Source organism: Ovis canadensis, chromosome 21 (genome assembly GCF_042477335.2).
Source record: "Ovis canadensis isolate MfBH-ARS-UI-01 breed Bighorn chromosome 21, ARS-UI_OviCan_v2, whole genome shotgun sequence".
Classification (NCBI taxonomy): Eukaryota; Metazoa; Chordata; class Mammalia; order Artiodactyla; family Bovidae; genus Ovis; species Ovis canadensis.
Window position 1 is genome coordinate 36,075,635 of NC_091265.1, and position 25,172 is coordinate 36,100,806.

Consider the following 25,172-nt stretch of genomic DNA (forward strand, 5'->3'; position numbering starts at 1 on the left):
ATCAAGACAGTATGGTACTGGCACAAGAACAGAAATATAGACCAATGGAACAAGATAGAAAGCCCAGAAATAAACCCATGTACCTATGGGTACCTTATTTTTGACAAAGGAGGCAAGAATATACAATGGGGCAAAGAAAGCCTCTTCAATAAATGGTTCTTGGAAAACTGGCTAGCTACATGTAAAAGAATGAAGTTAGGACACTCCTTAACATCATACACAAAGATAAACTCAAAATGGATTAAAGACCTAAATGTAAGAGCAGAAATTACAAAACTCTTAGAGGAAAACATACGCAGAATACTTAATGACATAAATTAAAGCAAGATCCTCTATGACCCATCTCCTAGAGTAACAGAAATAAAAACAAAATTAAACAAGTGGGACCTGAGTAAACTTAAAAGCTTTTGAACAGCAAACAAACTATAGGCAAGGTGAAAAGACAACCCTCAGAACTGGAGAAAATAATAGCAAATGAAACAACTGACAAAGGATTAATTTCCAAAATATACAAGCAGCTCATACAACTCAGTACCAGAAAAACAAAGAACCCAATCAAAAAGTGGGAAAAAGACCTAAACAGACATTTCTCCAAAGAAGACATACAGATGGCTAACAAACACATGAAAAGATGCTCAACATCGCTCACTATTAGAAAATGCAATTCATGCTTTTATTTCCAGAATTCTGGGAGGTGGATCATAGAGGATCCTGCTGTGATTTATGTCTGAGAGTGTTTTGCCTATGTTCTCCTCTAGGAGTTTTATAGTTTCTGATCTTACATTTAGATCTTTAATCCATTTTGAGTTTATTTTTTGTGTGCGGTGTTAGAAAGTGATCTAGTTTCATTCTTTTACAAGTGGTTGACCAGTTTTCCCAGCACCACTTGTTAAACAGATTGTCTTTACTCCATTGTATATTCTTGCCTCCTTTGTCAAAGATAAGGTGTCCATATGTGTGTGGATTTATCTCTGGGCTTTCTATTTTGTTCCATTGATCTATATGTCTGTCTTTGTGCCAGTACCATACTGTCTTGATGACTGTGGCTTTGTAGTAGAGCCTGAAGTCAGGCAAGTTGATTCCTCCAGTTCCATTCTTCTTTCTCAAGATTGCTTTGGCTATTCGAGGTTTTTTGTATTTCCATACAAATCTTGAAATTATTTGTTCTAGTTCTGTGAAAAATGTGGCTGGTAGCTTGATAGGGATTGCATTGAATTTGTAAATTGCTTTGGGTAGTATAAATGGGATCTAATTAAAATTAAAAGCTTCTGCACAACAAAGGAAACTATAAGCAAGGTGAAAAGACAGCCTTCTGAATGGGAGAAAATAATAGCAAATGAAGCAACTGACAAACAACTAATCTCAAAAATATACAAACAACTTATGCAGCTCAATTCCAGAAAAATAAACGACCCAATCAAAAAATGGGCCAAAGAACTAAATAGACATTTCTCCAAAGAAGACATAAGGATGGCTAACAAACACATGAAAAGATGCTCAACATCACTCATTATTAGAGAAATGCAAATCAAAACCACAATGAGGTACCACTTCACACCAGTCAGAATGGCTGCGATCCAAAAATCTGCAAGCAATAAATGCTGGAGAGGGTGTGGAGAAAAGGGAACCCTCCTACACTGTTGGTGGGAATGCAAACTAGTACAGCCACTATGGAGAACGGTGTGGAGATTCCTTAAAAAATTGCAAATAGAACTACCTTATGACCCAGCAATCCCACTGCTGGGCATACACACCGAAGAAACCAGAATTGAAAGAGACACATGTACCCCAATGTTCATTGCAGCACTGTTTATAATAGCCAGGACATGGAAACAACCTAGATGTCCATCAGCAGATGAATGGATAAGAAAGCTGTGGTACATATACACAGTGGAGTATTACTCAGCCGTTAAAAAGAATTCATTTGAATCAGTTCTGATGAGATGGATGAAACTGGAGCCGATTATACAGAGTGAAGTAAGCCAGAAAGAAAAACACCAATACAGTATACTAACACATATATATGGAATTTAGGAAGATGGCAATGACGACCCTGTATGCAAGACAGGGAAAGAGACACAGATGTGTATAACGGACTTTTGGACTCAGAGGGAGAGGGAGAGGGTGGGATGATTTGGGAGAATGACATTCTAAAATGTATACTATCTTGTGAATTGAATCGCCAGTCTATGTCTGACGCGGGATGCAGCATGCTTGGGGCTGGTGCATGGGGATGACCCAGAGGGTTGTTATGGGGAGGGAGGTGGGAGGGGGGCTCATGTTTGGGAATGCATGTAAGAATTAAAGATTTTAAAATTTAAAAAATAAAAAACTAAAATTAAAAAAAAAAAAAGAAAAAAGAAAATGCAATTCAAAACTACAATGAGAAATCACCTCATACCAGTCAGAATGACCATCATCAAAATGTCTACAAACAATAAATGCTGGAGAGGGTGTTGAGAAAAGGGAATGAATGCTCTTGCACTGTTGGTGGGAATGTGAATTGATGCAGCCACTAATCAAGACAGTATGCTGCTGCTGCTAAGTTGCTTCAGTCATGTCCAACTCTGTGCAACCCCATAGACAGTAGCCCACCAGGCTCCCCTGTCCCTGGGATTTTCCAGGCAAGAACATTGGAGTGGGTTGCCATTTCCTTCTCCAATGCATGAAAGTAAAAAGTGAAAGTGAAGCCAGTCAGTCATGTCTGACTCTTCGCAACCCCATGGACTGCAGCCTACCAGGCTCCTCCACCCATGGGATTTTCCAGGCAAGAGTACTGGAATGGGTTGCCAAGACAGTATGGAGATTCCTTAAAAAACTAGGAGTAAAACCACCATATGACCAAGCAATCCCACTCCTAGGCATATACCCCGAGGAAACCAAAACTGAAGAAGACACATGTATCCACTGTTCATTGCAGCACTATTTACAATAGCTAGAACATGGAAGCAACCTAGGTGTTGGTTGACAGATGAATGGATAAAGAAGTAGTGATATTTATACACAATTGAGTGTTACTTGGCCATAAAAAGGAACACATTTGAGTCAGTTCTAATGAGGTGGATGAACCTAGAACCTATTATACAGAGTGAAGTAAGTCAGAAAGAGAAAAATAAATATTGTATTCTAACACATATATACAGAATCTAGAAAAATGTTACTGAAGAATTTATCTAAGGGCAGCAGTGGAGAAACAGACATAGAGTATAGTTTTATGGACATGGAGTGAGGGGAAGACCGAGTGAGATGTATGGAAAAAAGAAAGAAAGAAAAAAAAAAACTACTGTAAAACCCAAATATAGGATTTATTTTTAAAATCATGCTTACAGATTTATTTCTCAAAAAATGAGTAAGCACCAACATGGAGAAGTACTTTCCTAGATTTAAAATAATCACTGGGTCATAATGAATCAGAGAGGTGGACATGCTGAGATAATAACAAAAAGTACCATCCATTGAATAAGAGTCATTAGTAAAGAGAAGGCAGCACTGGCATATTAAACACTTCCTGAGACTTAGGATCTTAAGAAAATAATGACCAGTACAAAGAATGGGGAATGGGTAAAGAGAGTCTCTGGTATGAGTGCCACTTAGGAAATAAACAAAACAAAAGAAAACAACTTTCACTTTGACATAGTCCCAGTTGTCTGTTTTGCTTTGGTTTACTGTACTTTTGATGTGATTTCCAAGAAATAATTTTCAAGACCAGTGTCAAGAAGCTTTTCCTCTATGATTTATTCAAGGAGTTTTATAGTTTCACATCTTATGCTTAAGTCTTTAATCCATTTTGAATTTATTGGTGTATGGTGTCAGATACTGACCCACCTTCATTCTTTTGCCTATGGATATCTAGTTTCTCCAACATCATTTGTGGAAGATACTCTTTCCCCCATTGTGTATTCTTATCTCTCTTGTCAAATATCAATTGATTGTATGCATGCAGCTTTAATTCTGGGCTCTCTACTTCATTCTTATGGTGTATATGTCTGTCTTTATGCCTGTAAAGACAGGCATACTGTTTTAATTACTGTTGCTGCTACACAGCAAAGAAAATAACAGAATGCAAAAGCACTGTAAGGAATAGAAAAAGAAATTACAAACCATATCTGATAAGAGATTAATAACCAAGATACATAAAGATTCATACAACTCAATATCAGAAAAGGAAATTATTGAGAAATGCAAAACAAAGCCACAATGAGATAATTCACATCAGTGAGGATAAAAAAGATAAAAGGATTAAAAAAGATAATAACTGTTGGTGAGAATGTGAAGAATTTGGAACTCCTCTACACTGTCACCAGGGATATAAAATGACATAGCCACTATGAAAAATGGTATGGATGTTCCACAAAAAAATTGAAAGTAGACCTATTGCATGATCCAGCAACCTCACTTCTAGGTATATAGCCAAAATAATTAAAATAGTGATCTCAAACAGATAACCACCTTCTCAAGTACTTCTCAGCATTATTCACAAGTTATAAATCAATACAAATTTCATAGACAAATGAATGGAGAAGGAAAAATTGTTATATAATACAACAAAATATTATTCAGATTTGAAAAGAAGGTAATTCTGCAATTTGTAATAACATGGATGTATCTTGACAGCATCATGCTAAGTGAAATAAGCCAGTAACAGAAGGACAACAAGGAGTGATTGTACTTATATGAGGAATCTGAATAATCAAACTCATAGAATCAGATACTAGAAAAGCAACTATCAGGCACTGGGGGAAGGGAGGGAGAAATAAGTTGTTGTTCAGTGGGTGAACATTAAGTTTCAGTTATGCACGAATAACTAGTCCTGTGGATCTCCTGTAGAGTGTAATCTCTATAGTCAACAATGTTTTACAATGCAGTTAAAACTTAAGAGAGTAGCGAAAGTGAAAGTCACTCAGTCATGTCCGGCTCTTTGCGACCCCATGGATTATACACTCCATGGAATTCTCCAGGCCATAATACTGGAGTGGAAAGCCTTTCCTATCTCCAGGAGATCTTCCCAACCCAAGGATCGAACCCTGGTCTCCCGCATTGCAGGTGGATTCTTTACCAACTGAGCCACAAGGGGAGCCCAAGAATACTGGGGTGGGTAGCCTATCCCTTCTCCAGTGGATCTTCCCAACCCAGGAAACTAAATGGGTCTCCTGCATTGCAGGTGGATTCTTTACTAACTGAGCTATGAGGGAAATGAACTAAGAGAGTAACACTCATGTTAAATGTTCCTACCATAAAAAAGAGGAGGGAGCACATGAAAAATTTGGAAGGTGTTAAATTTATCTGTGACCTTGATTGTGGAGATGGTTTCATGACTGTATGTGTATTGGTTGGCCAAAATGTTCATTTGACTCTTTTCATAAGATGCTACAGAAAAAAATGAACAAACTTTTTGGCCAACTCAATATATTAAAACTCATGAAACTATATTTAATATATATGTGCAGTTCTTTGTATATCAGTTATACTTCAATAAAGCAAATCAGAAAGAGGTCTTTCACCTAATACACACACACATACTCTTATGATAAGAATACCATAATACCATTAAAGGATAAATACAGAAATAGATAAGAAAGGATGCCTAAGTAAGAATGGTATACAAATGTATGTCATGTGTGTTGTTCAGAAGGCTAAAAATAGCAACAAAAGCCTCTTAGGCTCTATTCAAATTTGGGCAGAAGGACAATGTAGGCCAGTTTTAAACATGACTAGATCATAGAAACAAAAAAGAAAGAAAGAAAATCATAATATGACTTCAGACTTTTAAAGTAAAGGAAATAATCTTTCAAGAGAAAAATAACCACTGAGGATCTGCTCTATTCCATATTATGTGAGGCAATCCACATATTGCTTTTGTATTTAATCCTCATAACAACTCTACAAAGGCTACACCTTATCCTAATTATTTAAAGGAAACACAACAAAACCAAACCAAAAACTCTTGGGAGATATTAAATAATCTGTCAATAAATGCATAACAAATTCACAGTTAACCCAAGATGTAAACAGAAGGTAATGACTCCACCATTTATATTATGGTATTAAATTAAATCACAAGATTTCAAATATCTTTATTGACACTGCTGTCATATAATGTCATTATTTTTAATATGTGCCATGCAGTGAAATTCATTTGGAAAGTCTGCAGTCTGCTACACTTCTTTGTGACTCACCTGTAGTTTCCATCATTGTAAAAACTAATCTCATATTACCGTCATTTCAAGGAACCAGAAAATAGGCTATTTTCACCTCAGCGGTTTTTCCTTTCTTTTTTTTCTTAAACTAACTATGTATAACAGAATAGTCTGCAAAGTTTTAAGGTAGCACTGAAAGGTTTTTTTCTTTTTCCCTCCCCCAGATGCCAGTAGCAAACAGAAAACTGCAACCAGGAAGGTTCAACTGAAAAAAATCATATTGTCATGTTTACTAAGATAATTCCTGCTTAGTAGCAAAATCTAAGATCAAACAGAGTGTGAGAACAGTGGGATAAGAAGGTAAGTTCCAACCATAATATCAGCTGAAGTAGCAATGAACTTAATAAAATAGTTAGTGAAAGCACGTGCTCATGCGTGCTCATTCAGGTCCTACTCTATGGGACCCCATGGACTGTAGCCCAACAGGCTCCTCTGTCCATGGAATTTTTCAGGCAAGAATACTGGAGCAGGTGGCCATTTCCTACCCCAGGGGATTTTCCCGACCCAGGGATCAAACCTGTGTCTCTTGTGTCTACTGCATTGGCAGGTGGATTCTTTACCACTGAGCCACCAGAGAAGCCAAGGCATAGTATGAATTAATAAGGAGCCAGTATTTAGAACTCTCTTGCCTGGAAAATTCCAAGGACAAAGAAGCTTGGTGGACTACAGTCCATAGGATCCCAAAGAGTCCGCCATGACTGAGCAATTGACACATTTAGAATTCAAGATGCTGTTGATATAATGGTCTGCAGATAGCATCTGGAGAACTGGACTAATTCATTCATTTCTGTGTGCACACATTAATTCTACTAGTAGCTATTGAAAATTCACTGTATTTCTGGCACTTGTTAGTGATGGGAAATGTGTACATTTATGTATGCCTCATATCTCAAAATGTGAATTAATGCAATAGCCTTGCTAAACAATTGGTAAATAATCCCCTGCTCCACAAGGGAAGAAAACATTTACACAAAACAATCTATGTACTATGTTATATTTGCTTTCTAAAATTTTGTCTTAAGACAGTATCTTCCTGAAATATAAAACAGTAAATTTTGTCAACCATTATTCCTATAACTCTGCCTGAAATGCATTTCAACGTCATCTATTTCAAGTTCTATTTGTTTTGCAAATCAATTCATTAGACACAAAGTAGAATGTGAATCTGATTATCCATATTTTTTTCCCCAAGCTCAAAACTTCCATTGAAATTAACACTGATTTTTGAACTTCAAAAGATTCCTCTGTCACAGATTCAATTATAATATCTGAAAAGGAGTTTTAGGTAATTTCTAAGATCTTATTATCCTATGCCTTTCACAACACATAGGTTGTTTTGTGTAAACGTTTCCAACTTGCTCATCTTAGTATTTGTCCTCTGGTCTTGGATTACAACACACCTCCAATCCAATTATTTGAGCTGTCTCTGAATCATTCTTGCCTCCATTTCCCTCAAATATTATCTCATTCAACAAGTCACCAAAGTCATCTTGGAAATGATTTTCAGATCTTCTTTCTCACTAGTCTCATCACTGCCAACTCCCTAACTTTCATTTTAGTCAAGTTTACCCCTAGTTCCCTTTCTGCCTAGTTCACTTCCCACGCAAGTATGAAATTTCCCTCCTCAGAAAAAATCCAAATGCTGTACATCCTTATGTTAAACTCTGGTGGCCTTACATCACTTCTGGCTCTAAACTACCTTTTAATTTTCATCTCTTATTCCTTTCCTAAGACCCTAGGGCTTCCCCAATAGTTCAGTGGGTAAAGAATCTGCCTGCCATACTGGAGACACGGATTTGATCCCTAAGTCAGAAAATGGCAACCAACACCAATATCCTTGCCTAAGAAATCTCATGGACAGAGGAGCCTGGTGGGCTACAGTCCAAAGAGCCACAAAGAGTTGGACATGAGTAAGTGATTAAGCATGTAAGATTCCTTAATCCTGTCCCCTTCTTCTAACACACAAAGACCCACTATGCTCTCCTAAGCCTAACACACATTTCCACTTATCCATAGCCTCAGGCATGTTTTTTTCTGTGCTTTCATTTCAGGCTCTGCAATAAAAGGCCAAAAAAGTCCATGAAAAGCTGCTCAACACTGCTAATTATTAGCGGAATGCAAATCAAAATTACAATGGGGGTAGCACCTTACACCTGTCAGAATCAGTTCAGTTCAGTCGCTCAGTCATGTCCAACTCTTTGCGACCCGGTGAATTGCAGCATGCCAGGCCTCCCTGTCCATCACATCCCCCGGAGTTCACTCAAACTCACGTCCATTGAGTCAGTGATGCCATCCAGCCATCTTATCCTCTGTCGTCCCCTTCTCCTCCTGTGCCCAATCCCTCCCAGCATCAGAGTCTTTTCCAATGAGTCAGTTCTTGGCATGTGGTGGCCAAAGTACTGGAGTTCCAACTTTAGCATCATTCCTTCCAATGAACACCCAGGGCTGATCTCATTTGGAATGGACTGGTTGGATCTCCTTGCAGTCCAAGGGACTCTCAAGAGTCTTCTCCAACAGCACAGTTCAAAAGCATCATTTCTTTAGCACTCAGCTTTCTTCACAGTCCAACTTTCACATCCATACATGACCACTGGAAAAACCATAGCCTTGATTAAACAGACCTTTGTTGGCAAAGTAATGTCTCTGCTTTTGAATATACTATCTAGGTTGGTCATAGCTTTTCTTCCAAGGAGTAAGTGTCTTTTCATTTCATGGCTGCAGTCACCATCTGCAGTGATTTTGGAGCCCAAAAAGATCTGACAGTGTTTCCACTGTTTCCCCATCTATTTCCCAAGAAGTGATGGGACCGGATGCCATGATCTTCGTTTTCTGAATGTTGAGCTTTAAGACAACTTTTTCACTCTCCTCTTACACTTTCACCAAGAGGCTTATTGGTTCCTCTTCACTTTCTACCATAAGGGTGGTGTCATCTGCATATCTGAGGTTATTGATACTTATACTGGCAATCTTGATTCCAGCTTGTGCTTCTTCCAGCCCAGCCTTTCTCATGATGTACTCTGCATATAAGTTAAATAAGCAGGGTGACAATATACAGCCTTGATGTACTCCTTTTCCTATTTGGAGCCAGTCTGTTGTTCCATGTCCAGTTCTAACTGTTGCTTCCTGACCTGCATACAGGTTTCTCAAGAGGCAGGTCAGGTGGTCTGGAGTTCCCATCTCTTGAAGAATTTTCCAAAGTTTATTGTGATCCACACAGTCAAAGGCTTTGGCATAGTCAATAAAGCAGAAATAGATGTTTTTCTGGAACTTTCTTGCTTTTTGATGATCCAGCGGATGTTGGCAATTTGATCTTTGGTTCCTCTGCCTTTTCTAAAACCAGCTTGAACATCTGGAAGTTCACGATTCACGTATTGCTGAAGCCTGGCTTGGAGAATTTTGAGGATTACTTTACTAGCATTTGAGATGATTGCAACTGTGTGGTAGTTTTAGCATTCTTTGGCATTGCCTTTCTTTGGGATTGGAATGAAAACTGACCTTTGCCAGTCCTGTGGCCACTGCTGAGTTTTCCAAATTTGCTGGTGGGTTTGAGTTTTTCAAATTTGCTGGTCATTGTGGAGAGGTCTGACAGAATGTAGTCCACTGGAGAAAGGAATGCTAAACTACTTCAATATTCTTGCCTTGAGAACCCCATGAACAGTATGAAAAAGCAAAATGATAGGATACTGAAAGAGGAACTCCCCAGGTCAGTAGGTGCCCAATATGCTACTGGAGATTAGTGGAGAAATAACTCCAGAAAGAAAGAAGGGATGGAGTCAAAGCAAAACCAATACCCAGTTGTGGATGTGAGTGGTGATAGAAGCAAGGTCTGCTGCTGTAAAGAGCAATATTGCATAGGAACCTGGAATGTCAGGTCTATGAATCAAGGCAAATTGGAAGGGGTCAAACAGGAGATGGCAAGAGTGAACATTGACATTCTAGGACTCAGCAAACTAAAATGGACTGGAATGGGTGAATTTAACTCAGATGACCATTATATTTACTACTGTGGCAGGAGTCCCTTAGAAGAAATGGAGTAGCCATCACAGTCAACAAAAGAGTCCAAAATGCAGTACTTGGATGCAATCTCAAAAATGACAGACTGATCTCTGTTCATTTCCTAGGCCAACCATTCAGTATCACAGTTATCCAAGTGTATGCCCCAACCAGTAACAATGAAGAAGCTGAAATTGAACGGTTCTATGAAAACCTATAAGACCTTTTAGAACTAACACCCAAAAAAGATGTTCTTTTCATTACAGGGGACTGGAATGCAAAAGTAGGAAGTCAAGAAACACCTGGAGTAACAGGCAAATTTGGCCTTGGAATATGGAATGAAGCAGGGCAAAAGCTAATAGAGTTTTGCCAAGAGAATGCACTGGTCATAGCAAACACCCTCTTCCAATAACACAAGAGAAGACTCTACACATGGACATCACCAGATGGTCAACACCGAAATCAGATTGATTATATTCTTTGCAGCCAAAGATGGAGAAGCTCTATACAGTCAACAAAAACAAGACTGGGAGCTGACTGTGGCTCAGATTATGAACTCCTTATTGCCAAATTCAGACTGAAATTGAAGAAAGTAGGGAAAACCACTAGACCATTCAGGTATGACCTAAATCAAATCCCTTATGATTATACAGTGGAAGTGAGAAATAGATTTAAGGGACTAGATCTGATAGATAGAGTGCCTGATGAACTATGGAATGAGGTTCGTGACATTGTACAGGAGACAGGGATCAAGACCATCCCCATGGAAAAGAAATGCAAAAAAGCAAAATGGCTGTTTGGGGAGGCCTTACAAATAGCTGTGAAAAGAAGAGATGCAAAAAGCAAAGGAGAAGGAAAGATATAAGCATCTGAATGCAGAGTTCAAAAGAATACCAAGGAGAGATAAGAAAGCCTTCCTCAGTGATCAATGGATGGAAATAGAGGTAAAGAACAGAATGGGAAAAACTAGAGATCTCTTCAAGAAAATTAGAGATGCCAAGGGAACATTTCATGCAAAGATGGGCTCGATAAAGGACAAAAATGGTATGGACCTAACAGAAGCAGAATCTATTAACAAGAGGTGGCAAGAATACACAGAAGAACTGTACAAAAAAGTTCTTCAGAACCAAGATAATCATGATGGTATGATCACTCACCTAAAGCCAGACATCCTGGAATGTGAAGTCAAGTGGGCCTTAGAAAGTGTAACTACGAACAAAGCTAGTGGAGGTGATGGAATTCCAGTTCAGCTATTTCAAATCCTGTTAGAATGGCCATCATTAAAAAATCTACGAAAAATAAATGCTGGAGAGGGTGTGGAGTAAAGGGAATCCATTGGTGGGAATGTGAATTGGTACAGCCACTATGTAAAACCATATGGGGGTTACTCAAAAAGCGGAGCAACCATATGATGTAGCAATCTTACTCCTGGGTATGTGTCCCAAGAAAATCATAATTCATAACGATACATGCACCTCAATGTTCACTGTAGCACTATTTACAATAGCCAGGATATGGAAGCAATGTAAATGTACACAGACAAAGGACTGGATAAAGAAGAAGTGGTATACACACACCCTGATATGCTACTCAGCCATGGAAGAGGGAAATAATGCCATCTGCAGCAACGTAGATGGATTTAATGATCATCCTAAGTGAAGTAGGTCAAAGACAAATATCACATGATATCACTTAACAGGAAGAATTTAAAACAATGATACAAATGAACCTAATACAAAACAGAAACATACACACAGACATAGCAAATGGTGGAAAAGCAGGGAGAGGGATAAATACAAGTTTCAGATTAACATATACTCACTAGTATATATAAAATAATCAACAAGGTCCTACTGTATAGCACGAGGAACTCTACTCAATACTCTTGTAATATTGGGATATTACCTGTAGGTTATTGTAACATGCATGCCCAGGACAAAGCTGATGCCACCTCCCTGATGAAATTTTCTCTAAAGTCCACAGGCCAAGTATTCTCTTCCTACTGTGTGTGTATTCATTTATTATAATTTCCACACTTTAGTTCAAAGGTTTCTCCTCTCTGTCTTACTAGGCTGAAGGCTCCTTGAGGGTACAAAACTGGTATTTCTCTTGTGTATATCAAATACTCAGTAAATGTCAAATGAGTGAATTAGTTCCATTCCTACTCTCAATTGCCATGACTTCTTCATAAAGCTTTCCTGTCCAGTCAATAAATGTATGAATAATTTTAATTTAACACCTAAATTAAGGTGGAATTATCACTCTCATTTTTATACTTAATGTCTTCTGCTGATAATTTATTCTGTTTCAGAGGAACAAAAAGAGCCACTTTGTGACAAAATTATTACTGTAGAAGCATCTCAGTGTTAAGCAACTGTACTTAATTTTCTGATGTATACTGTTGCTTACTAAAAAGTAACTATTCCCTCAGAAGTCATTGTGAGAAAAAAAACAAAAATATCTCTCCTGACTGTGTGAAAGGAAAGAAGCTTCCAGGCAGGTGATATGAATTTGATTAACAGAGAGAATCACACTATATACTGTAATTGTGTTATGGTCTGTAAAATGTGAAAAGCAACGCATGATGATCAATTAACAAAGCACTCCAGATAAAATACAAAAAAAATCAGAAAAGTTTGAAACATCAGACATTATTATAAATGCATAAGAGTTTCTGGGCATAGATGTCAATAAAGATATACAAGTAACTAAACTAATACTTTTCATCTGTATTCCAGGTGAAAAGTGTTTGGATATTTGAGACCAGAAGTAGTTATTTCTTAGGAGTGTTTTTTATTCACACAAAAATTGAATCCTACCATTTTCTCACTTACTTTTTTTGAGGTTATAAGGGATTTCCAACCAGCGTTTTACATATACATATATATATATAAAGACTATATATACACACATATATAGACTTTAAATATATAAAACACTGGAAATCCCTTAGATGGAATCAAGAGCCCTTCAAAAGCTGCTTCCTATAACGTGCCTGGAATCTGGAATCATTTCCTGGTATTCTACACCTCACTCTCTCTGCTCCACTCGTAGTTTTCCAAATATGCTGTGCTGGCAGACTCTTTTCTTTCACTTCCTGTTACATCTACCTCACCTTTCCTTCTCAGAAATTAACAAATCTTATCTGAGTTACCTCTCCCACGACTTTTGATGTTCTCAGACACCCAGGTTTCTCCTGCCCTGTATGTCGATTGTACTTCTAAACAAAATGGCATGACATTTAATATTATTCCACATTTTCATTATTTGCATGCATGCCTTTTTAACATATTTAAAAAATACAGAACTCCTGTATGAGCACTGGAGTTAAGGTAATTAACAGAGCCACTATGGCTCCTGATTGCTGCAAGATTACGGACAACTGGGAAAGAGGGACATTATGTCGCAATAACAACAAAATGTATGATTGAGTATTAAGGGCTTATGAGAATATATTTCAGTTGTCAGACCAAGTACGGGGCCAAAGAAGGTTTTCTGTGAGAGTTATGTTTAAGCTGAAGCTATACGGATAAACAGAAGGAATGTTTTTTGCCTAACTTATATCATGATATGTGGTCAGCTCACAGTAAATATTTGTTGAATAAACAAATAAATGATAAAGTAAAACTTTTCCTAAATTTTCCACATAATTTCTGCAAACCTGTCACATTTTTTAACAAACGGAATGCTTAAAGTCTCAGGTTTTATCTCTTACATATAAAAATATTTTAATGCAAATTAGTTGAGAGAAGAATTCTATAATGATTGTGCATCGGATAGTGGTTATGAAAGCCAGAAATATATGTGACATATGAACTCCCAGTGCTATGCCAATTACAAAAATCCCATTTTTTGGCTATGGGATAGAAATAAAGGGCTTCCTTCATAGCTCATACATCATGTAAATAAAGTGTATCTAGTATTTTTCAACTTGGTAAAATAAGCTTAATCACTCTCACAAAGGCAAAAAAATAACTGTTCTATCTGAATTTTCCTGAAGATGCAGTCACTTTTGTTGTCTGCCTTCTTGACACAAAGAACCTGATCATCATCTGCCTGCAAGACACATGCATCTTGTCATCTGTCTGCAAAGATTTTTGAAATTTTTGCCACTGACAGCTAACTCTGTTTTGACAATCTATTTAAAGGAATGGAGCGAAAGTTGTTTTAAGGAGCTAAGTTGCTGCCACTCAAGGTCCTCGGGGAATTTTCTAGCCTACGGCCTTCATATCTTTATTTGAATATAATGCGGCCCATGCCTGACATTTTTCTAAAGCACTAATGCAGTAAGCATGTGTAATCTGCCAGGAGGGACCAGAAAAACCTCTTAATAAATCATATTATCTAAACATTTGGAAAAATGACTTGGGAGATGTGTCCAAACATAAAAATATCACACAGTGTATGACAGGCCTTTACTTGGAAGAGGAAAACAAGTAGTACAAGAAATTGTGATGCATTTGCTAATTCTGTTTCTTGAACAAGGATTTTTTTTCTTTCCACTCTGTGGTTGGATAAAACTGTCTCATATTCTTTGCGCTGAGGACAGAGGCCTGGATGCTGTGCTGTAGACTTGAAAAGGTATTCATCCCTCAGTTCATGGATTTCTCCAGCAAGACGGAATCTCACAGCATCCTCAGTGATTTTGGAGAATCAACTTTGTTCCTCAAAATCTTGTGTGCTCCATCTCTGTATTTTAATTGAAAAGCATGGGGGCTCTGAAGACCAAAAGGTCTTTTGAAATTTGGATTTCAGATTTCAACTCTGTATGTATTCATCTATAATTTTTATTGCTCTACTTAATCTCTCTCAGGCTGTTCCTCATTTGCACATTAGGGACATTATATGCCTTCTTATATATATATCTAGTTATAAAGGTATAAGTGGCATAGTTAGAATTTGATTTACAATTTTAAATATATTTCTCTCAGTACACTTTGATAAATCTTTTAAGTTTATTATTATTACTGTAATGTTTATTGCTTACAACAAAATATGTATAATTAAAATATAAGTCAGATAATGAAAATGGTCATCAGGGGAGTATCATTACTTACCAATATACCGAACATAAAATCTGAATCCAAAGATCTGACCTCATAGCACATAACTACTGTGCTGTAGAGTACTCAAGTAATTTGCTAAGAACTTCTTTTTTTAAATGTAATCCCTGAGGGCAGAGATTATGTCTTAAAGCATATGCTAGGATATTAAAAAATCAGTTCTTTCTTTCTTAGTTTTAGCTGAAACATTAATATAATTGTTATAAAGTGCTAAAAAAGATACTGCTATGGCAGTAAAGCAAACTTTACTCAGAAACTATATCAGTTACATGTCCTTTTGTTACCCCTTGCCCTGAAAAGTTAAAATAGTGAGGGTACTTATTACTGTGGTTGTCATGAGAACTAAGGGAGATAATGTTTGTAAAGAACTTAACACAGTGCTTACCAAATTACTGAATGATGAAGTAAACTCTGAATCGAAATGTTTGATTTCACAGCATCAATTTTTTTTTTAATCAGTCTTTGGTTGGGACAAGATTTTTGTTGTATTGTCATATATTGTGGGGATATATTAATAGCATGCTGTGTGCATACTTAGTCACTCAGTTGTATCTCTGTGGCCCCATGGACTGTAGCCCAGGATTCTCTGTCCATGGGATTCTCTAGGCAAGAATATTGCAGTGGATAGCCATTCCTTTCTCCAGGGAAAGTTCCTGACCCAGGGATCAAACCCAGGTCTCCTACATTGCAGGTGGATTCTTTACTGTGAGCCACCAGAGAAGTCCATATTAACAGCCCAGATTAACACTAATAAACCTGCTGGTATTATTAATGAGATCAAAGTACTTTTCTGGCATAAAAAAATAAAAATAAGTGTCACTAAATTTTACGAACTCTGTCCTTATTTACCATGACTATATGTTTTAAATCTTCTTTATCAAGCTCTAAGCAGATTGAAAACACTCACTTCCATTAATCCCACCATTCATGCTGGAAACTTAATTTTTACCTCATTGATGTCAATAACAGAGGGATAAAAAATGTTAAAGTTGAAAAAATAAAATATGTTAGAGCTTACATGTTCCAGTCACCCTATTTGTAAATGGAAGTTTTGGGCTCATAGAAGTCATGCTGTATTTATTAGAAATAAAAAAAGAAGAGGAGAGAGATGCACCAACTAATCTCACCCCTCAGTAGAGGCCTCAGCATTCCCACTTGGCACTTAATCCATTATACTGCACTTAGCTATTAAAAATTTAAGTAAATCTGGATTTTATCCTGTGGCTCTAATTGTTCCATCTGGGATGGAAACTGAGAACACTACTGAGAACACTACCATGTTTTTATAAAGGACATTTTTGACAAGCTATTTTAATAATACACAGAGCATAATGCACTTGAAAATGCATACTGAAGACCTATGTAAAACCTCTAGGAGGATAGTTCACTGAGCTAAGTAGAGGCTGAGAGGTTTGGTAGGTGGAAACAAACTCTTCTGTCTTTATTAACAGAAATGTTGCTGTTTTAAGCTGCTAAATGATGATCAGAAAGAAGCAAGAATCTTCTAGATACACTCTATCCTCAACTCTTATTTATATAGTTATATTACTGAATCAAATAAACTGATTACTGATGGCTTTTTCAAACTCCTCACTAAAGGCAAGCCTTAATGTGTTAGGAAATCTAATTTACTATTCTTCAAAATGCCTAAAGCTAAACTCTTGATTAAAACTTTTGGTTATCATCTCAGATATATTTTTGTAATTGCTTTCAGATGCATCAAAGTCAATATAGAAAATATTTTTAGAAATAGTAAAAACAATCCTGAGTGTATGAATTAAAAATAGATGAGTGATTGATTTAAAATTCTTATATTTAAGTTTGCGATAACAGCATTTTGTAATTAAATTACAGAAGTAATGTTATAGACCCATTGATATGTCATTTGCAAAAAACTGTATGAGGGGTCTAATTATAGGGACTTGAATACATTTTCCATTTTAAAACTGCATGTTTAAATAACAGATTCTGTCCCCTACTCTCAAGCTAAGAAATCAATATAGTTCAAGAAATGCAGCTTAAAAATAATGATTGATTTTGCTCTCATATTGATTCCTGAATAATACTGAGAAATTCCCAATATACTAGAATCTAAGTCTTTCTTCTTGAGCATGCTAAGCTGCAGTTACCATAAGCTACATGGGGTTATGAGCTGAACAAACCATTTTAGCTCTGTGGGTTAATGAAGAATTAAGTTGAAAGAAGGGGAGGAGTTTCTCCAAAGATAAACTAAAAGGCAAAGAGTTGTTCTCAAGGGAAAATTGATATCAGAAACATTAATTGTTTTTGAAAAATTATCTGAAAAATAATATCAGAAAAATTAATACAAGAAAAGGGAACATCCATATGCATGAGAAAGAAGCCCATTTTTTCACATATGTATGTATGTATGTATGAGGACTACATACATATTCTCCAGACATAAAGAAGAGATTCCTCTCCTCTCTCTGGGCTTTTTATGACAGAAATCACTTGATTTTACATGTCATTCCTTCTTTCAATTTATGTCTATGAATTACCTCTTATACATGAAGATCCAGACCAAGAAACAAGGTTGAATAAATAAATGCTTACACCATCCAATGAATTGGCAGATACATAAACAAACAATTTCAATCATTAGTATTAGCTACAGTGTAGATTATGGGGAAAGAGAGAGTAATTTATTCTCCTGAAGTTAGGGGAATACAGATGTTTGAAATGTTTCACAGAAAAGAAATAAGCAAATTTTGATTCACATGATGTATAAACTGGAATTTGGCAAAATATAATAACAATAGCGTTACCAATTGCTTCCTATGTGCTGAACACTGAAGTGCTTTACAAAGATTGTCTCACGTAATCCTCACGACAACCACTGGGGTAGGTGCCATTATTATCTCAACTTTATAGGTGACAGATATACTGTAAAGCCACAGAAAAGTTCAGAACTCTGCCACAAGTCACATAGTAGGAAGATGGATTTGAATACAAGCCAAAACCTTTGCTTCTGTCTACTATACTTTGGTACTGAAGAAAGAAGTGTCTCAGTTAACAACTATTCAACAGTCAGACAAGTGAAATAGCACTGAGTAATTCAGCATGCTTGGAGCAAAAGCTCTGTTTCTGGAGTGACAGGCATAGGACTGGGTAAAAGAAATAGGAACCAGGCAAGGAAGGCTGCCTGTGCCATGTGTATTGAGGATGGAATAAAGACATGTAAGACTATAGGCCAGGAGATCGTATGGGAGATGAACACATTAGCCAAAGTGAAAGACTAATCAGTCTTAAATAAGACAGCATCGTTGCGGCAACAGGTGAGCAAGATGCAGAGGAGAAAGGGTAGCTAAGGTTTGGAGAGGGACTGAAAGTGGTGAGGGGAGAAGAGAGAGACTAGAATGACTCCTAGGCATATTTCCTGGGTAGCATGGTATAAACCTTTCCCTTCTCCAGGGGATCTTCCCAACCCAAGGATTGAACCCAGGTCTCCAGAATTGCAGGCAGATTCTTTACCAGCTGAGCCACAAGGGAAGCCCAAGAATCCTGGAGTAGGTAGCCTATCCCTTCTCCAACAGATCTTCCTGACCCAGGAATCGTGAACCGGGGTCTTCTGCATTGCAGGCAGATTCTTTACCAACTGAGCTATCAGAGAAGCCCAATTTGTATGACAAATCACAACAAAAGGACGACAGCTGTTTTCCTAAATCTAGGTCTTTGGGTTTACCGCAATTCAGAATTTCATGTAATCTTTCTTTTTTTTTTTTTTTAAATTGGAAGAAAACAGCTTTATAATGTTGTGCTGGTTTCTGCCATGCAACAACTCAAATCAGCCGTAATTATACATATATCACCTCTCTCTTGAGCTTACCTTCCCTCCCCACATCCTATCCCTCTAGGTTACCACAGAGTACCATCCCTGTGGTATATAGCAACTTCATGTACCTCTTTAAGATATGCATGAGCTTAATGAAAGCATCACCTATTCAGAAGATATTTCTCTGAGAATGCATACCCCAACCCTTATTCCTTTGCTTGGGCAAAAATTAATTCATTCGTTCTATTAGCAGTCTGAAAAAGATTACCTTCATCTCTAATCCATGAAAATTCACAGGAAGAATTTAATTTTACCTTTTCTTGTGTGACATTCAAGTGACCTTGCAACTGTTATATCACCAATATTTACCTTAGCCTCATGAGATCTGCCAAGGAAAAATGTATTCCTATTTTTAAAGGGTAAAGAGAGGTTAAGTGACTCATCTGGGGAGCTGGAAATAATAGCTCACTCTCTGGAATCAGCTCATTATGTGTAAGAGCAACTGGCAAATGGCAACTGATATTTCATATGGCTTGAGCTGTTGGAGTCTGTCTTTATCAAAACACAACGAGCTCAGGAGCAGAAGAGAAACTGAATATGGCTTTTTTCAAGACAGGCATTTTTTTTTCTTAATTCTTAGCAAGCTTTGCCACTGACCTGTGGACTCAATAAATAAGTTCAAGGTGATAATGAACATCAGCAAAATAGCCAAGAAATGTAGAGAGAAGTGTTCACTATATAATACTTGATTTTTACATCAAACATCTTGTAATCCATTCCAACAAAAGTTTCCAATAAGTTTCTAACACTAAATAAAGGTATAAGGGCAGGTCTGCCATACATTAGTATAGGTTGATAAGCAACTCTGATGAAACACTGTAGCCCGCTTTCCTAATGAAGTAATTCATAAGTCCTGGGGAGAAATAAATGATAGATATGATGGCAAATGATAGATAGCTTTCTTTTCCTCGAATCACCTTTTTCTCTGTTGATTGGTTTTGTGTGGTTTTTCAGGTTCTCATACTCATTTGAATTTCTTCCTATGGTTCTGGCTCTTCTTTCTCAGTTTCCTTGGCAAATTGCTGCATTGCCAGACCTTAAAAGCTTGAAGTATCTCTTGGATGGCTGATCTTTTTTATCTACACTCACTCCCTGTCAATGATTTTCCCTAATCCTAGAAGGATATGATGATGGCTTGGGCCACAGTGGAGTGCCATACAGGGGAAAACAAAAGGCTGCATACTGAATATATTGTAAAGGTAGACCAAATAGGTTTCCAGAATAACATACTATGGGGTATATACAAAAGAGAAACATCAAAGATGCCTCCATGATTTTTGGATCAACAACAGAGGGATTAAGCTGACATTAACTGTTGGGTAAGACTGTGAAGGAAACAAGTCTGTTCTAGCAGGAATCAGGAAGCGAGTGGTGGATATGCTACAGCTAAAAGGCCTATTATGTACTAAAAGTTGATTAGAGTCTTAATTAGCATTCAAAGAAGGAAAACCAGTACTATTGATATGGAACACAGATGAGAGTTTAGGCATTAAACCTTTAGAAACATGGAGTGGAAGGAATTCTTTGGAAGGCTACCACCTCTGAATCTGATGGTGAGCCTATAATTCTCGAAGGAGACCAAGGGCTGGCACTCAGTGAAAATGCAAGAAGAGAAAGAAGGTGTGCAAGGAAGAGTAGAACTCTCAAGAACAAACCAAGACCTACAAAAAACAACTGGAACACATGTGGACAAAGGGAGACCCTTGTTTATTTCTCACTGTCTCTGACTTCAACAATGAATGAGATCATCAGAAGCTGGAATTGTCTGCCATGGAGATCCTGGTTCGGGACTCAGTAGGAGCTGTGGGACCCATAGCATCCAGTTGAGGGCCACCAAGTATGTGCTGGGGCAACCCGTGGCCTCCTACACTGACCTGCAGAGTGTAATGGCTACTGTTTTTCTACAGACATTCACGTGGTATGCCCTTCACTTCCCTTAGATATTTTCCTTGAGACCTTCCAAGGTCATCACTTTTAATTGCAATCCCACTCTCTCACAATCTTATCCCTGCTTTATTCTTGCCCTTACTACTTTTTATTTTACAATTTTTTACCACAGTTCATTTCAGTTCAGTCACTCAATCGTGTCCAACTCTTTGTGACTCCATGAATCGCAGCACACCAGGCCTCCTTGTCCATCACCAACACCCAGAGCCCACCCAAACCCATGTCCATTGAGTCAGTGATGCCATCCAACCATCTCATCCTCTGTTGTTCCCTTCTCCTCCTGCCCTCAATCTTTACCAGCATCAGGGTCTTTTCCAATGAGTCAGTTCTTCACATCAGGTGGCCAAAGTATTGGAGTTTCAGCTTCAACATCAGTCCCTCCAATGAACACCCAGGATTAATCTCCTTTAGGATGGACTAGTTGGATCTCCTTGCAGTCCGAGGGACTCTCAAGAGTCTTCTCCAACACCACATTTCAAAAGCATCAATTCTTCTGCCCTCTGCTTTCTTCACAGTCCAACTCTCACATCCATACATGACTACTGGAAAAACCATAGCCTTGGCCAGATGGACCTTTGTTGACAAAGTGATGTCTCTGCTTTTTAATATGCTATCTAGGTTGGTCATAACTTTCCTTCCAAGGAGTAAATGTCTTTTAATTTCATGGCTGCAATCACCATCTGCATTGATTTTAGAGCCCAGAAAAATAAAGTCAGCCACTGTTCCCACTGTTTCCCCTTCTATTTGCGATGAAGTGATGGGACTGGATGCCATGATCTTAGTTTTCTGAATGTTGAGATTTTTTTTTTCTTTTAAAAAGATTTTATTAAAGGTCTTTGCAGAGCAACATTCAGATTCCAGATCCAGCGGCCAAGGAGACCTATTATGCTGTGGGTACCGGCTAGGGCATGGCAGGCGGCTCTGGCTTCCCACCCTTCTGTTCAGAGATGGGAGTGGCGGGCAGTATTTCATCTTTGGGTTCCACAATGCTCACATGATCAGGCAGAGGCTTCTTAGGGCCAATCTTACCAGTTGGGTCCCAAGGCAGCATGATCTTTACCTTGATGCCCAGCACACCTAGAAGATGCCACAGTTAAGACCTACCTATAGTTCCACTGCCCCCTACTACACAACAGAACAGAGCAGAAGGAAGAGAAGAACAGGTTACTCAAGCATCCTGTGTCTGGCCCCTTCTCAGACAAATCCCTCTAATCAATCAATGAACAGGACACTTTGCAAAAGGAACCCATGCACAGCGCCACAGAACGTGGCACCGACAAGGACCGAGAGCAGAACGTGCCTTTTCTGACTTGTCATCATATCATCTCGGAAGCGAATGTTGAGATTTAAGCCAACTTTTTCACTCTCCTCTTCAATCCACTAAAATGAGAGCAGGTATGTTGGCTATTTTGTTAAATAGTATTTCCTAATTCTGGCACATGATAGACATTGAATAATATTTATTGAATAAAATAAAGGAGCACCAGTTTTATGATTAAATGAAATAGCTTAAAAATTTTCAAAGCATGTTGACTAGGTTTTATGGAATGCTATCCAGAAAAGAATGGTTAATACCTTCATGTACATTTAGAACAATGGTGTCTATTTTAGCTCTTTGGTTGAACATTATGGATTTTAAAGTGCTTTTTAAAATATTTTACAAGACTGGAAATTTTATATGGCTCTACAGATATGCCAACTACAACTCGGGTGAGAAATTTAGATAAACCTGATTTAGATAAACATATAAATAAAATTGATCTGTGTTATGTGTATATATGTGTGATGATTGATTTTTCTCCTTTGACTTCCTGAGGTTTACAAACAGAGGTATGAATTCTGAAATCTACAAACCAAATGGATACCAGTAACTTCATAATAAGCAAAACAAATGAACAAAAAATTAAGACTGTCAAAAATGACCCAGGGCACCACTACTTGTAAACTTAACTGTACCTCTGCAGTTATAAATAGTTCCTTCCCTGGTGGCTCAGCAGTAAAGAAACTGCCTGCCAATACAGGAGACACAGGTTCAATCCCTGGGCCAGGAAGATCCCCCGGCAGAAGGAAATGGCAACCCATTCCTTTATTCTTGCTTGGGAAATCCCATGGACAGAGGGGTCAGGTGGGCTAAAGTTCATGGGGTCATAAAAGTGACTCAACTTAGCAATGAAACAAAAACCAAAAGAATCCTGGCACTCAGTACTTTAGTAAGGAAAAGCAGTTGTGTGAACTCCTCTGTGCTTTTGCAGCATTTAATAGCTGCTTTTACTCATGGCAAAAATATTAAAAGAAAAATTTAATATTTAAAAATAGTGAATCAAGTTCTTATTTACACTCTTGTATTATTATAATTCATTTTTATATAGAGACCACCTAAGCAAATCCCATTGCTTCACAGTGACAAACTCACGTGTACACATACACATAGACAAAGACACACATGAGGAAAATTTTAAAAGTCTCTTTTTTTTCCCTTCTCACAGAGGAAAGTAAAGAAAACATTATTTAAAACATTTGTTTTAAGAACGTTAATTCTCACATGTTCCTCCCTGCGTTCATTTCCTAGCTATGTTAAAAATGGACTGTCTTAGTCTTATGTAGTCTATTTCTTCCAAACACTTAAAATATTCACAAATTAATGGAAAATGGTGAAGGAAGAAAATGTGTCCTTGGAATTTAAGGTGGTGGGTTCAGGTGAGATGCTTAAAGAGTGCACAGTTAGAAAAGAAAATCAACTCAATGATCACCTGTGTGACATGTCAACCAACTGTGAGTTTGCTTCCTTAGTAATTCTGTAAGTTAAGATTATCCCCTTCTGACTCCATGTTTGAATGAGTCTGAGATTTGTATTGGAGAAGGAACTAGCAACCCACTCCAGTGTTCTTGCCTGGAGAATCCCAGGGACGGGGGAGCCTGGTGGGCTGCCATCTATGGGGTTGCACAGAGTTGGACACGACTAAGTGACTTAGCAGCAGCAGCAGCAGCACCAGAGATTTGTAAAATATTCCAAGAGAATTCACATTTTTAAGTGTATTCATACATTGGTTTGGTTTTACTCCACATTTTGTTAAAAAATGATTTGAAACCACTTTAACATAACACATTTAATAAATAACAGCGCTCACATGGAAACACAGATAGCTCTCTTTCATATCAAACTTGTTTTGCCAGCTAAACCATGCTGTCCTTTCTCAATTTGCAAACTTGCTAATGACCAGGTAACATATTAAGGATTTGTATTTCGTCTTTCCAAAGGACCAATTTTACCGAGTTGCCAAAATAAAAGGACTGGACATCATTAGAACAATTTCTCATCTTTAATTTAAGCCAGAGCAATTCTAAATTACTTTGTACAGTCATCTTTTAGTTCTTGAGCCCATAGGCGGTTTCTTCAGTGGTCATTTCTATAACTCAGTATGTCAGGGTTCATTTTGTTTCTTTAATTTTATTGATGGAAATTTCTATACAGACCTGGTTCTGTACTCTCATATTTTTCAACTTATATGAATTTTTTTCCAAATTTTGATTGTGAAGATGCTTATTTTTTTTAATAGGAAGAAGGATCCTATGTTAAGCTATCTCTTTTTGTGTAGATATTTCTCAGCATGTTTTTCAAATATAGGGACTCAAATATAGAGCATGACATATTACATCTGTTACCATAACTGAAACACACACACATGGACTTTCTTAATTTTAGAGCTAATACTCAAGATTTGTTACATGTGACAATATATTATGGATTAAATATTGTAGATATTCAACTTCCTGTTGAGTGGCAGAGGACATCTATATAGAAAACACAGTTAAATTTTACATTACAGATAGGTTTATTCCTACAATGTATACAATAGAGTAATTCTAGATAAAAACTTTAATTAAATCAAGGTATTAGATTTTTTTTTAGTCTGGTATGCAAAGACTTTTGGAGTTCGAAGTTAGGTTTGAAACTTTGTTTCTTCCATTCCACAGATTGGCAGAGGAAGAATTAAATTTTCTAAGCCTTATTTTATCAGATAATATCTACAGGAAAGGTTATGTGAGTATTGGAATTTGCCAACCTTTAGAACTGAGTACACTGCAAATCTACTCAGAAGCTTAATAAATACAAGATAA

The 25,172-nt window shown here is 37.4% G+C and overlaps 1 protein-coding gene and 1 non-coding gene across 2 annotated transcripts in view; both read right to left on the reverse strand.

The window, feature by feature from the left end:
* LUZP2 (leucine zipper protein 2) overlaps positions 1 to 25,172 on the reverse strand; it is a 533,028-nt gene that overhangs the window by 200,952 nt on the left and 306,904 nt on the right. The gene's annotated exons all lie outside the window — the stretch shown is intronic.
* Positions 22,243 to 22,386, reverse strand: LOC138427360 (small nucleolar RNA SNORD15). Its single transcript, XR_011251965.1, has one exon. It is a non-coding gene; the product is annotated as a small nucleolar RNA SNORD15 (small nucleolar RNA).